The sequence below is a fragment of the Haemaphysalis longicornis genome, unplaced genomic scaffold (genome assembly GCF_048455015.1).
Source record: "Haemaphysalis longicornis isolate Haplotype H1 unplaced genomic scaffold, Haemaphysalis longicornis Haplotype H1 scaffold_25, whole genome shotgun sequence".
Classification (NCBI taxonomy): domain Eukaryota; kingdom Metazoa; phylum Arthropoda; class Arachnida; order Ixodida; family Ixodidae; genus Haemaphysalis; species Haemaphysalis longicornis.
Genome location: NW_027526314.1, coordinates 506118 through 520894, shown reverse-complemented (window position 1 = coordinate 520894; position 14777 = coordinate 506118). Strand labels below are relative to the sequence as shown.

At 49.4% G+C, this 14777-nt stretch overlaps 1 protein-coding gene across 1 annotated transcript in view; it reads left to right on the top strand.

Annotated features, from left to right (window-relative positions):
- Positions 1–14777, top strand: part of LOC144172655 (SH2 domain-containing protein 4A-like) — a 488768-nt gene that overhangs the window by 207008 nt on the left and 266983 nt on the right. The window lies entirely within an intron of this gene.

The window sequence follows — 14777 nt, the reverse complement described above, 5'->3', positions numbered from 1 at the left end:
CCCAACCCATCAATTGACGCTCCTTAAATACAGAAAATACAACCAACATTTTACGCTATCCCCCAGTGACTTTGCGCTGCCAAAGGGTAGTGCATGGTTATGCGGACACTACTGAAGGGGTGTTGCTGTGGATGTATGCATTCGTCTTACAGCAGATGCTGCGAAACTCATAGATTACGAAAAAATCTCATTGATTCAATAGACACCCCTGCTGCAATTGTAGAAGCACTGAGATAACAGGGAGTTTAGGTGTCATTAGCATATATGGTTCCTAAAGAGATATATGCAAGAAATGTACCGGCACAATAACGCTTCATAGAAGGATAAAAGGTCCCGTATTAGAAAGAACATAAAACAAGAAGGCACCACCTCACCGAAATCATATACACCATGTATAGAGCATATATTAAGGCTATTAATATGGAGAAGTCAGGGATACTAGTAACTGGAGGATGTTTGAGCAACTTGAGATTTCTGGATGACGTCGTCTCTTTCAGTGATTTGGGAGAAGACCTGCTAAAGATGCTTCACGAACGGCACTCGGAAAGCTTGGTCGTAGGGTTAAAGGTAAATCTGGGTACGCCTGAAGTACTGTTAATATACAAGGCGAAAGCGCTCCCTTGGGAAATACCAAAACAGGTGGATGGATATTACAATCTTGGGAAAGTTGTGAGTGGCGATCCAACGCACGAGAAGGAAATTAGGCGTACAATCACTATGGGCTGGAGAGCATTCTGCAGACTCTCCGAAGTAATGAACGAAGTAGTAAGCTACCTCTACTATTAGAAATAGGGGTATATGACCAAAGCGTACTCCCGGGGACGACTGATTGTGAGTGAGTGAGTGAGTGAGTGAGTGAGTGAGTGAGTGAGTGAGTGAGTGAGTGAGTGAGTGAGTGAGTGAGTGAGTGAGTGAGTGAGTGAGTGAGTGAGTGAGTGAGTGAGTGAGTGAGTGAGGGAGTGAGTGAGTGAGTGAGTGAGGGAGGGAGGGAGGGAGTGCAGTTGTCTACGGCATTGACCCTAATGCGACGACCATGTGTGTGTGTGTGTGTGTGTGTGTGTGTGTGCGTGTGCGTGGGTGTGTGTGTGTGTGTGTGTGTAGCATTCACACACCGGTCTCGTTCGTTCGGCGCACCCACTACTGCAGATACTTTTATTTCCGCGTCCTCCGCCACCGTTTCTATTCTCGCCGTTTTAATTGCCCGTACTGTGAAAGCGCATTTGTCTTCGTTCCTCGTAGGCGCAGCTACGGGGCGCCCAGCCAGGTATCGCGCACAGCCACACCCTCTGCCGAGTGTCGTGAGAAAGCGACGTGTCCGTTCGCTATGCTCCCCAATCTGTACTTGCAACGACGGGACATAGTGAACTCATTCATTATTTTTAGTTCGCTAAATACGGCCATCTATCTGTAGCTTTGATGCAGTAGCACTCAGTGGCTCTAATGTGCGCCCAATATTGCCAACAGCCGCCGCACCTTCGTCGCCATGAGGACGGCTATAGCCTGCCTCCAGGCCATGGCGTCCCGCAGGGGCGCGCACACGTTGGAACCGATTGGACGCCAGTGTGAGCCATCCGAAGCGGCATCCGAAGCTCTTTGCTTTTTCTGGCATGGGAGAAAGAAAAAGAAGCTGCACGTTGCATGCCGTCGCAACGCCATACACGCTTACAACTGCTGCCTAGGGGCTATACTCATCATATGAGCTGTATACTCACCACCCGAGAATGGGCTCCTTTCCCGACGCTTTGGAGGGTATTTTAATTGCAGAGCACGTAGCTCGCTCGCTGGATCCAAGTAGAGCCACACGGCGTTTTGTCGTAGCGGCTGTCGTCGCGGCGTACCCAGAGGTTTCGAAAGCCAAGCGGTTTATATAGTCACAAGCGTTCGAAACTCGTGAACCGCTGGCGCTTGTCATACATCTCCCCATTGCTTAGCGCCAACAAGAGAGAGTGAGAACAGACTTTATTGTCATCCTTTTTAAGACGAATGCACCGTGCGGAAATGTCCGGTATCTCCGCCCCATCAGACGGCGGTCAGGAACACGTGGTCCCTGGCGGCGTCCTCTGCCAGTTTGATGACAGCAGCTTGTATCTAGGGAAGAGAGCTGTAGGTACATTTGAGGCAAAATATACGAAATTAACCGGCAGCGCCCGCGTTCATTTAGTTAGGAACGCTCGTTTGGTTGGTTTTTACGATAGTAAGCGAAAAAAAGTGGCACTGCAATGCCTGCACGTGCGGGAGGAAAAGCAAGCACAAGAACAAAACTCCGCTGGCGCAGTTTCAGGCAGGGGGCGCGCGACCATTGCGAAGGGGAGAAAGTTGAATTGCATTGGGTGGCAGCAGTGAGCGGATATCGACGCTACAGCCTATTATGGCGAATCACTGCTCTGCACTTGCGACAGCTTTCACATTGAGTGGAACGGCTTTATTTCTTTGAAGTTATCCGGAGGGGACGACAGCCCAAGTTCAGACAGACAATGTTGATTGATTGATTGTAGGGTTTAACGCAGGCGATGAGGCGTGCCGTAGTGGAGGGCTCCGGATTAATTTTGACCACCTGGGGATCTTTAATGTGCGCCGAAATCTCGCACACATGGGCGTTTTTGCTTTTCGCCTCCATCAGAAAAGCGGCTGCCGCGGCCGGGAATCGAGCCCGCGACCTCGTGCTCAGCAGCGCAACGCCTTAGCCACTGAGCCACCGCGGCGGGTAGGCAGACAATGTTCGCGGGCTACCGGAAAGCTATGGTCTTCAATTCAAAACCGCAAAGAGGCTAGCTAAATCGAGCGATAGCTTTCACGAAATTTAATTCACTTACTCACGCATGGTCCCTCATTGTGAATATTATTTTCTGTACGCATGTGTACTAAGTCGGAAGTGAACATTGCGGTAACGTTTAGCATCACCAAGTAGTCTTTTGCGCCGGTTAAGCTGCGCTAAAGCGAGAACACACGAGATCAATTGATGAATGCCGCTTTTCTGAAATTGACTTTTGTGGCAATATTGAAAGGTTTCTGCATAATGAGAAGGAGGTATAGGAGTGATGACGTAAAAAATAACAATATCTGCGGTCGGCTAGACAATAAAGGCCGCCGGCTCTAACGATAAACTCAACATGGAGAGGAAAACGAAGGAAGATGAAAATTTTCTTTAAAAATCGCGTGCGGGGACGTAAACACATTTAAAAATATAGAAATTGTAAAAACATGTATGGACCCAATTCAAAGGAAGAAAATGTTCTTGATGAATCTCGTTAATACTTATTGTGCAAAGTATACAGCGGTAGCCTGTACCGGCCTGCGGACGAAATTACTCTGCAGGATGAAAGAACTGCCATTTATAGCTCCAGGGCCATTTGTCGATCTCCAACGGTTGCTCTATCCCGCTGCCATTAAAGAATGTAATTCGTTACCTGTCACTGCTCTTTCATCTGCAGAAAACTTGCAAGCATAGTTGAACCGAAGTGCCACTGTTCCGAGCTGATATTTTGCATTTGTTGAATGCATTGTTGCCCTCGGCCATGTCTAGCCTTTGTTTTCTCTACTTTTGTGTTTTTTATCGCCTTGATGCTGCGCTATTTTCTCGTGTTTCAAAATTCATGTTGTTCTCTTTTTTATCTTTCTACCCTGTATTTTTCGTCCCATTAGTTTTGCGCGAAGTGATTGCGCACAATTTCGCTTGTCTTGCCACTCCTGCTTGGGCTTTCAAAAAGGCTGTAGTATTAAATAAATAACACAAATTGGCTATCGCCGACCGTGCGAAAGGCTTTGGTTAATGAGGCCACAATTCTGTACTGCTATAAGGGTCAACCCTATCGTACACTTCGTTTGGCAATTTCTCACGGAGGTTTCCTGCGCTCTGTCGTAACTGTGATAATATGGAAGTTTTAAAAGAATGATTCGGATAGCGGTGGCATTCAATCTGGGAAACAGTGGAGCCTGGATTCGATTTCCACTGGCGGATAACTTCAGAACTTTATCTCGAACAATTTTTTTCATATATACATATCAATTTCTGCAGGCGTGCTTGCAGAGAAATACACGGTGTAATCATGGTGTAGTCGTTTTATTCCCCCTTGGGAAACAGGGGGCTGAGCATGATTCTTCAGTGGTGGCACGAGATTGTATTCGCCGCACAGCGGATGTTTTCGGCGCGGACTCAGATAGCGCGAAGCACTGGGAAGCCCCACGCGTAAGCGGCCCTCGCAGTCAGGGAAAGCGAAAGCGCTTGTTTTCCCGGCGGAAGGGGTTCGACTGCTTGAAATGAAACAAGGAACCGTCGCTTTGCTCGCGGAGAGAAGTGGGGAAAGTGATGGCGCAGCAGCAGCAGGAAGCAGGGGCACATTGTGTTACTGATTACAGCACCGCTGTACGCGCTCATGAACTGTGCGACGTGCTGAACTCGCCACTCGCTTCCTCTGTGTCCAAGGCGGAAAAGGGGAACGATCCCGGTATTTATTTTTAAAGACGACAGTCTTTCTTCCGCTACTTGAACGGGAAAATTTTGGTCCATCTGCCTGTCTGTATGTCTGCCTGTCACTCGGTTCAGCCAGCCGGCCAAACTGAGCATATGCTGCGTAATAGTCTTATATACTCACAGCCAAATCTGAACGTCTAAGTCCTGTTTTAAAGTGCACACTTGTCAACATTGCTGAACAAGAACAAGACATTACGCAAATTTGAGGCAGAAAATCAATACATGAGTAATATTTGCAGTGTTTCTTTATTAAAAAATTGCGAGTTTTTGCTTTTTGCGATAGCAAATAAAATACTACATCAACCGCAAAAAGCGTCGCCTGCTGTTGCCCGCGCTATCTGACAGAATTCCAAAAAATCAAACGGCAACAGCAACAAAAGCTTCCACTAGACGTTCCGCGTTCCGCATGGAACGCTCGTGGAGTAGGGCAACGTGGTTCTAAACGTTGCGATCGGGTGCCTCGATTCACGCGCGTCTACGCCGTACGGCAGCGCTGGCATCGAGGCAGCCGACTTGGAGCAGTGGACCGCGGTAAATTTAAACTGACTTGAGCAAACCTCTAGCGTGTTATCTTGGAAGGAACGAGGCGGGAGAGGAACAGCATCAGAGGTGAGCATGAAAGAGAAGGGATGCATTTCTTTTTACTTCCCTGGGGCACCAGTCGACTATTGTCTTGCGTCGACATTTGCAACGAAAGGAGCAGACACGCGGGAATTTTTTCATTTAAACAATACTGGGGCCCATGAATTGGGCCATGCAAAAGTTGGGGTGTTACAGTGTATTTTGACCAATTATACAATTTCTAGCGGGTAAAAACAGTGTAACAAGGCAATGCAAAGTTAGTATAGAACACATGAGAAAAAAAATAGAAATCAAACATTTGATCAGTACATTTCAATATACTATTGGATGAAAGAATTCGAGGCGGGAGACTATTCCAGTTGGTTATAGTCCGGGAAAAAAATGAATACTTAGATGTGTTAGTGCACACTGAGATAGGCGGGAACTTAGCAGAATGATAATGCCTCGTGGGACGCGATGATAACGGTGTGAGTAAGGCCGCTGTACAAACTCGTATCTTCTTGTTTCGCAGCTACTTTAAGGATACCGATATTATTGCTTTGATGCAAAAGTAGTAATAGGCCCATTGAGTGCTAAAGTTGGCGTCGGCGTTGGCCAGCGCCTGTAGCGGGCTGAAGGCCCATTGGTATTCGAAGCGCTCACTTTCACTGAATGTCTTTCCTAGTGTTTCAGAATCCTTTTGCAATAAACTTGCATTGCGACAAAACAGCAGAAATTGTACTAGGGGGTGGGAGATTGGGGTGTCAAAAGTACGCACAAAACCAGCAGGTCCGATTAGCGCGAAACTGACTAAATTTAATGAAAGCAATAAAACGGTTTCGTTCAGTAGCTTGTGCAACGTCCGAAGGTTTTCCCAGGAACCTACCTACGTCCTCATTTTCCGAATTCGCTATCGCGCTATCTGTTACCCCCCTTATTACGCGATTTGGGTGAGCGTCCGTGATAATGTTCTGGATTCAGTTATCCGCTGTAATAAGCATGCCAGTGGGATTGCACATCGATGAACTCTATTTCAGATCACTGATATGTCGCCAATGTTATAAACGCCCCCCTCACCCCCCCCCCCCCCCCCCCGCCTCAAGTAGATGCCTTGTAAGGACAAATTTTGTGTATGCGATGTACTTCTGAGATTATCTTTACAATCCTGATTGCATGCACGGTAAAGCCTCAGCGGGTGTTCACGAAATGGCCAATGTAGCTCTACACCGACCATGCAGTGGAACCGACGAAGATGCCAGACGCAGAGCGCATCATTGAGTTCCGAATGCGCGGCTGAGGTAGCTGCGTGCCGGCAATGTTTTCCTCGTGTATCATAGCACTTGGTGGCCATCCGCGGTGGCTACTGAGCTCGGAGTCGCGGCTGCCGTTTTTCCGGTGGAGGCTAAAAACGCTGCTGTGTGGACATTGTGGTGGACGTTAGAGATCGCCGAACAAAGTAATCCTACTAGCGCACACCGCGGGTAAAACCCCAACATGTTGCAACAGGCGTCACACGTCTATAAGTTTGAGCAGTTTTCTCGGTTTAGGCGTCGAGCCCTTTCCGCGGTGCGGAACAAAAGCCCAGTGCAGTGATACACCGCTAAGAATGAACGTCGCTCTCTGGTTCATAGACGAGCGAAGCTTTCACCGCGCTGTGCTCACGTGCACGGAGTATGCCTTGGGCTCCACGCTCAAGTAGAGCGTGTCGCGGCCCCGCCCGATGCATTTCTCAGCGCACGCACGCGCATCATTCATTTATCTCCGCATCACCAGCCGCAGCCGCGGAACGGCTCCCTTGTCGCGGCGCCCTTCCCCGTCCATCGGAGGGGCCTCCCGCCGACGCTCGCCGTTCGCGCGATGATGGTCGCCGATACGAACGAGCCCATATCCGCTCTGCGGATGCGCTGCGAACCTTCGATGTGGGAGAAGAAAAGAGCCCCTTCGTAGTAGGCCGCGGGGAGGGCTCGGCCCCGAAGCATCATTCTACCTTGAAGAACCGATGAAGAGCGTGGCAAGCGAACTGCATGCGCATGCTGAGTGGCAGACGTATGGGGAAGCATCAGGGGCTCGAAGTTATCATGGCATACCTATCGGGCCCCATCATTTACTGAATAATGCGCTTTGCCTGATGAGCTGTGTCCTAATTGCACGTTGAACAGCCAGAGCTTCGTATCTTGAAACAGTTTCTTTATTGAATTGTTATACGTGCTGTCAGCACCCGCAAATCTTTTTTTTTTCGGAACAATGGGGGCGATCACGCTCATGTTACGTGACGCGAAGCGGTAGATGTAATTTCTACGACGTAAACCGTCGACCTCGCATCTACTTCATGAAACCTATAAATGACCTTTGAACGATTTAGACATTTTCCAGCACAGGTATTGCACTTATACTCGATGCAACACGCGGTACATCCTTGATAAAGCACGTGTCAAACCCACGACACCCTGCGCCTTTGGATTATCCAGAAATTGCCATTGAGATTTAACTGGGGGCGACTGCACCATTTTTTCTCTTTCGCTGATACTACGTCTGTCCTCTCTCAAGCTGGCTGGCACCGATTACTGGATCCTGATGACGCACGTGTGTGCCGGCAGAATACCGTGGCTATGTATGTGCTCTGTCAGCACCACGCAACTTTTAATGTGTGGGCCAAAAGGTGGCCCATTACGCGAAAAAGCCAACGTCTGCGGCGGAGGCCGCGAAAAGGCTCTCTGGGAAGCGCCCCATAGCATGAGCCTGAACTAAACAGTAGCGAGAGGTGGTGATCTACGCCAGTACACCGCAGTCGGTAGTAAGGGCGCGGAACAACGCAGCCGAATCAGCAAAATTCAAGGTAGAGAAATTCGCCATCGCCGTCTAATCTCCCAGTATACACGGTAGCAGGAACGATCAGCGGCGCAATGCGTTGGGAACCAGTCGAAGCCATTCTGAAACGTTAAGACGGATCGCGAAGCAAAGCTCCTCAAGCGGCAAGATTACGAAGCCCTTCGACAGCGCGAGGCAGAAGAAAAATGTCCCGGCCATGCTTCTGCCTCACTTGCGTCGTCGGTCTTAGCGAGTGCTTAGGTGTCATCGTAGTACTTTTTTTTTTCAATGGAACTGTCGAAGCTTCGCTCAAAATGGCCCCTTACTGAAATCACAGGTATCCTCCACCCGACCTCTAGCCCTACTGCTACAGGAGACTAGAGGCCCTTGCAAAATTCCTCACTACACCACCTACATGGACCCCAAAATCCCGCATACTTACAGAGATAAAGCCAAGTCTCCCTCCACCCCTGGTCAGGCGGCAGTTCTGGTGCACAAGTCGTGCCATTCAGTTCAACACCGATGGGATAAAGCAAGCAATACAAATCGAGAAGTAATTATCGTCCGCGTTCAGCCCCCTAGTGGGAAACCTGTGCTTATGGTCTCGGCATATTACAGACCTCAATGCAACTCCCGGGCCAGGGATTCCTATGACTGGATATCGCATATATTTTCGCTAAACTTTTCTGGTCCAGTTATTATTGGAGGCGACTTCAACGCGAAAAGTACTCTCTGGGGTTATTCCCACTCCGATCTACGCGGGAAACTCCTAGAAGAAGCACTGGAGTATAGCCCCCTCCGACTCGGCAATGAACCTTTCAATCCTACCCGGATAGGTCTCCACAGCTCGCAGCAAGACACCACACCGGATCTAACCCTTACCACACCCGGAGTCATTAAAAAATGGCGAACACTGGATTGTACATGGGGCAGTGATCACTTCCCTATTCTGCTCCACTTGAACAGCAAGAAATTCCGCTCCAAGACTGCGTACACAAACATCAACTGGGATCTTTTTCGCTCGCAATTCCACGTGAGCGCACAACCTGAGCTGTCCGAGTTTGTTGCCTCTGTGAATGAAGCGCGTATCCTTTCCACGGAGACGGTAATAAGCACAGCTGAGGTCAACAATCCGGACGCCCACATGCACAAACTGCTTCGTACAGCTGAACGCCTTACCAAAAGGTATAGAGAACGCGGTAAACGTCACCATGACCTTATGAGACTAAAATGCCATTACAAAGCGATAAACGAATATCAGAAAATCCTTCAATCTGAAAACTGGCATAATCTCTGCGAACGACTTGGGCAAGAACGTGGTCTCTCACATCTGTGGAGCCTCTTTCGGGGCCTGAGTGGACGGGCGAAAGTAAAACTGCCGATTCTAGAAGAAATGTGCCTGCATACAAACTACTCTCAAGTGGAAGATACTCTTGTGAAGACTCTCTTCCCGTATGCCACGGCTGACATCTCGACCCTCTCACCTCTGCCTGAAATCGATATACGAGCACCGCTCGCGGAGCTCGACTCTCCGTTTACCGAGAGCGAGCTGCATATAGCCATCTCCCAAGGAAAACCCAAATCTACACCGGGCCACGACCAAATAAAATGGCAAGACCTTCGAAATCTTCCCTCATCGGGTCAAGCGGCCCTCCTAACTCTCATCAATCGATCCTGGGATACTGGGCAAATTCCTGACCACTTGAAAATGAGTATCATCCACCCCATCCCAAAACCTGGCAAAGATTCTCGAAAACCCGAGAATCTTCGACCCATCGCATTAACTCCTGTTATTTGCAAGTTGACAGAACGTCTCATAAACAACAGGCTTCAACACCACCTGGAACACACAGGATGGTTCCACCCGGCTCTCACGGGATTTCGCCCCAATTTAAGCACCCATGATTACCTCTGGCTTCTTCGTCGAGTCATAAACCGGACATCCCGAAAGAGCCTGCCCGACTACGTCCTGGCCCTTGATATGCACAAGGCGTTCGATAACGTCAGCCAAGAAGGCATCCTGCAAGAACTAGCCGCTGCCTTCCCCAGTCAGAAAGCTCAGAGGTGGATTCGCGGCTTCCTAACGCACAGACCCATTCGCCTTAACCCAAAGGAAGCAACGCCGACTACCTACTACCTTGACAGAGGAGTTCCCCAAGGTTCAATTCTCGGACCTTTACTCTTCAATCTGGCCATGAATCGTGTAGCCCGCACCCTTGAAGTGGACTCAGCGGCCCGTTTCGCCTTCTATGCTGATGATATAGTTGTGTGGACCGAGGCTGCTGATTATAACTCAAAAGAATCTATGCAGGCCGAACTCCAGGCTGCTGTTTTTAGCTTGGAGCGCACCCTCTCCCGATTCCAGCTGCAATTATCCCCCAACAAGACCGAATTTCTCAGCGTCGACGGCAAGCGATCGACCAATCCTGACCAAGTTCTACACCTCAATATCGCAAATTCGATTCTTGAATCAAGAAATGGTACCATCAAATTACTTGGCCTCCAGATTAGCAGCTGCAATAGCCCCACTACATGGATCCGTCATCTTCGGACAACATGGCGCTCCACCTTGCACCTCATTACCCGTCTATCAAATAAATACGGCGGCTCACACCAAGACGCCTGTCTCAAGCTTGCGCGCGCCGTTGCACACGGCAGGCTGTCTTACGGATTTCCCGTATATGAATTCCGTCCCCGGCATCTCAGGGAACTAACCATATTAAACAGACACCTGATTCGTACCATAACAGGCCTACCACGCCACACTAGGATGGACGTGCTGGAACAAGCAGTGCCACTTCCTCCGATCACCAATCTAGTCGAAGAAGTCAAGCTGCGATTCCAGAAGCACCTCGAATACATGCCACAGGGACAAGCCATTCTTAAATGGGACACCTTGAACAGCAACTTCGACCCTGAAATCTTTCCTAAATCCATCCCACCTTGGGAGAGACCTGCAATCGGCCCTATCCGACGACGACCCATTCCCCGACGTCAACGAGCAGCTAGGGAACAGTACGTCCGCACTCTGGTCAATGACAAAGCCCACGATGAAGTGGATGTATTCACCGATGCCGCTATCCAAGACATAACAGCCGCTGTTGCTTGGACTTGCCCCGAGGTTCCACAACTAGGTGGTTCTCGCAATATTACGAACACCTACGGCCTCTCGGATGAAGTGGAACTCTTTGGAATTCTGGGCGCAGTTCAAAGCATCCAGACCCATTGTTCAACCATCCACACAAAGAAGTTCCGCATCATCACTGACTCGCACGTTGCCCTCCGGGAACTGAATAGGACCTTACTCTACTCTACGGCCACGAACATCCTCTACTTAGTACGGGACCTGTCTCATGAAGGAATCACGATACGCATTGTCTGGACACCTGCCCACACGTCTGGAGCGGACGGCAACCGAATGGCGCACAACGCTGCCCGGGAGTGTCTACTAAATCCTCCCACGGTTCTCGACACCACTCCAGCACGATCTGACCCACCGAGCACATCTCAACAACACTGGCAACAAAACCTTCGTCAAGCTAGAGCCCTCAGCCGGCACCGGCTAGCCGAGGCCTCACCCCCTGGTTTCCTCGCACCACTAAAGACCCTTCCAAGAACAGGAGAGGTCTTCGCGAACAAAGTTTATGCCAACTCGGCCTATACCCCTGATGTGATATCCAAGTGGACGAACCCAAGGCGTCCCTCCTTACCAAGGTGCCCCCACTGTGGCAGCAACGAGAAACCCAACCTTTTCCACCTTATTTGGTCATGTGCAGCCTTCTCAGACGGCCGTACGCAGTTGCTAGCAAGCGCCACGGTTCCGACGTCGGCGTTAGAGCATGTCGAGTATGTTAGGGTCAACCCAGATATGTTAGAAAAAATCACAGACTTTGCCCTAAAAAATGGTCTCTATAAGATGGTTTAATGGCTGACCGACTACCTGTTCAAGTTCACCAGTCACGAATGAACACTGGTGCGCATCCGTCTTGCCCCACCAACCGTAATGTGCCATCAAGAACTATGCCGGACACCCCCTCCCCTCAGGGGAAGGCCAGTGTGTGTGTGTTGCTCCAACGGAACCTCGAGAGACAGCTACAGTGACCGCTACAGTGAAGCTTCAACATTACTTAGTTGTACTACACCTACTTAGTGGCGTCTTTCCCAATCCTACTTTCCATTCCCTACCCACAGGGCTTTATAGCCTCCTCCCTTAAATAAAGTCATTCATTCATTCATTCTACGTGATCGCGAGCACACGTCCGTCCTCGTAAAGCCGTTGGTGCAATATCGACCATTATGCCGTAGCGGTTACGGTTGATGTTGAGCGTCGTACTACCTTCGCTTGATCGGCCCTATAATTTTCCAACACGCAACATTTAATCAGTGCAATAAAATTACGAATACGGGGATACCATGTTCATGCTGAGTGGTAAAAAATTAGAGCATGCGCACCAATACACTGCGGTCAGTTACTATGTTAACGCTCCAGTATCGTCGGTGCTGAGTTCTCCGGATCACGCACCAACAGCGTGCGCTGTGATTGGCCGTTGCACTTCTACCCCACGACACGAAGTGAGCGTGGCGCCGTTGATATATGACAACGCCGACGGTCTTACGCTGCCCCATTTTCGGTGGAGACATGGTGGTTTCTCATATACCTCTAATTAACAACTCACGAATAGATGATAGCGACATGTAAGCGCAAAAAGTACCAGTAACAAAGCCTTAATAACAAGAAAGATATGAGCCATTTAAAAAAATGCGTACATCCAGTCCGCACAGATGGTTAACCATCGAAGCTGTAACCTGCGACCGGGGTTTACCCGTAACGAGCGGCCCGTGTTTGCTATTGCCACGTTGAAGCTGCTCTGCCCGCACCGGCGACGCCTGCACCGGCGCCGCCCCGACCCGCCGTTGTCGCTTGAGCCGTGCTTCACGAAGTAGATCGCTGCGCGCGCGCTCTGCTACGAGATATACTCTTTTTCGCTCCCTCGATCGGATGAGCCGTTCCAACGTGCCAGTGTCGTAGTAGATGCGAATCTACAAACCCAGCCAACCTCTCTCCCCTTACTGCTAACTCCCCTCCAACTTGGCATTTTCCCACATGAGCATGCAGCTGCGCCGAAAGTGTTTTCTGCGTACACAGCTCCACCGGATTTCCCTTTCGCTTAGCCATATAGAATTTCGCTTTAAGTTATTTATTCAATTTGGTGCTAATATGCCCATGCTCAATAGGTCGTAGTTCTGTTTCACTAGAGTTTTCTAAAAAGTAAATAATAAAAATCTTTGAGGGCGTCTAGGCTCGATTCTGTAGGCCTAATGTCGGCCATGAGCCGATGATTTTCCCCTGAAAACAGCAGTACCCGGTCAAAGACACCGAGCTTGTTGTCGGGGGTTTTCCGTGGATTGAAATATTTAATACCCTCTAAAACGAGGAAGTCTTCAGTTTTCTAAGGACTGCGGGAGCGCATTAGGGTGTCTCCACGACGAATACCGAAAAAAAAAAAAAAATGTGACGACACTTGAGCCCTCCTTATGGTGCAGTGAATGCGAAAGCATTTGTGTCCAATTGCTGAACGTGTTCTCTCGTAATTGTAGCCATCACCTTCTTCTTCCTTTTGATTATTTTTTTTTTCTTTTCTTCCCATTACTATTACTAGGAGCCTAAAACGATCGTTCTTGTTATGCGTATACTTAGGATCAATGCTACATATCCGCAACACTCACCTTAATTATTTATTTAACCTGCGCTACACATAGTAGTCACTCTTAGTGCTCGCAGTCATAAACAGTCTGAAGTAGATAGATAAAATTCGTAATCACACGTAGCGTTAAAGCGGCCTTAATTTGCCGAACTAGGCACCGTATCATGTCGCAGCAGTCAAGCGTACGACATTGCTATTAATACCTACACAAGACCCCGCGTAGCTTAATGCCTCACGTTAAATGCGGACGAAAGCAGGACTTTAAGTAATAAAAGTGGGCACGGTGAGAAATTGTGGGTTTTACGGCGACGTACAACCTAACTCAAATTAGCCAGGTAGAATTTCACGCGTCTATGCTGCTAGAGCCTTAGGTATCCTAGGAGATACCAATGAGTGGAATACAGAGTTGTACGTGCGCAGAAAACGTACTGTTATCGTTCGCAGCGAAGTTCGCATGCGTATGCACTCAGTTCACGGGTGCAGCGCTCCGCACGGGAGGAGGTCATCTCGGCGAACATCTCGCTTCTCGCGGCTCCGGGTCTCGAGATACGGCTTTGTCCGCAGCGAAAAACAAAACGACAGCACCCTCACACTATCTCTTGTTGCCGGCAGGGTCGCTTTGTCCAGCCCATCCTTGCTGCGCCATTTGGCTGTTTTCGACTTCTCACTCGTTCTTCCGGTCGAAATGCAAAAACTAAGCAGCGCCAGCGCAAATAGACCAGTGGCTCCGTCGCCTTTGATGTCCTCCCAAAGCGCAGTCGTGTAAATAGATCAGCGCGCATATCTGTCGAGCCGTTCCCTTCGCGCCACGCTTGCGCTGGCCAAATTGTCGTGGGAAGTGGTCATGAGAAGAGTTTTCGTGCCCACGCCAATGTTATGCCGACCCTTTGCTCCTTTCACGGGTAAACCGAATTCAGGGCCGAGGGGACGTCTTTAAAATGACTGCGAGAGGGAGCCTGTTTTCGCTGTCCAGGTTGCGAGACGGCTAGCGGGAAACAAAACACAAAACACCAGCAACAAACGGGTGCGCGTGAGGTGGGGTCGCCTAGTCGCACTTAACAGTGCATTGGGGGAATCACAACAGCATAGTTCCAACTTTTTTTGTGGGATTGCAGTGCTTTTTAAGAGCGATTCCAAGTACCCACAGGCTTTCAATAAAACGCGCTTTGGACCATCCTATACTTATTGCCGTTTTTGTAGCTTAATAACTCCAAAGTAAACATGGATATGTT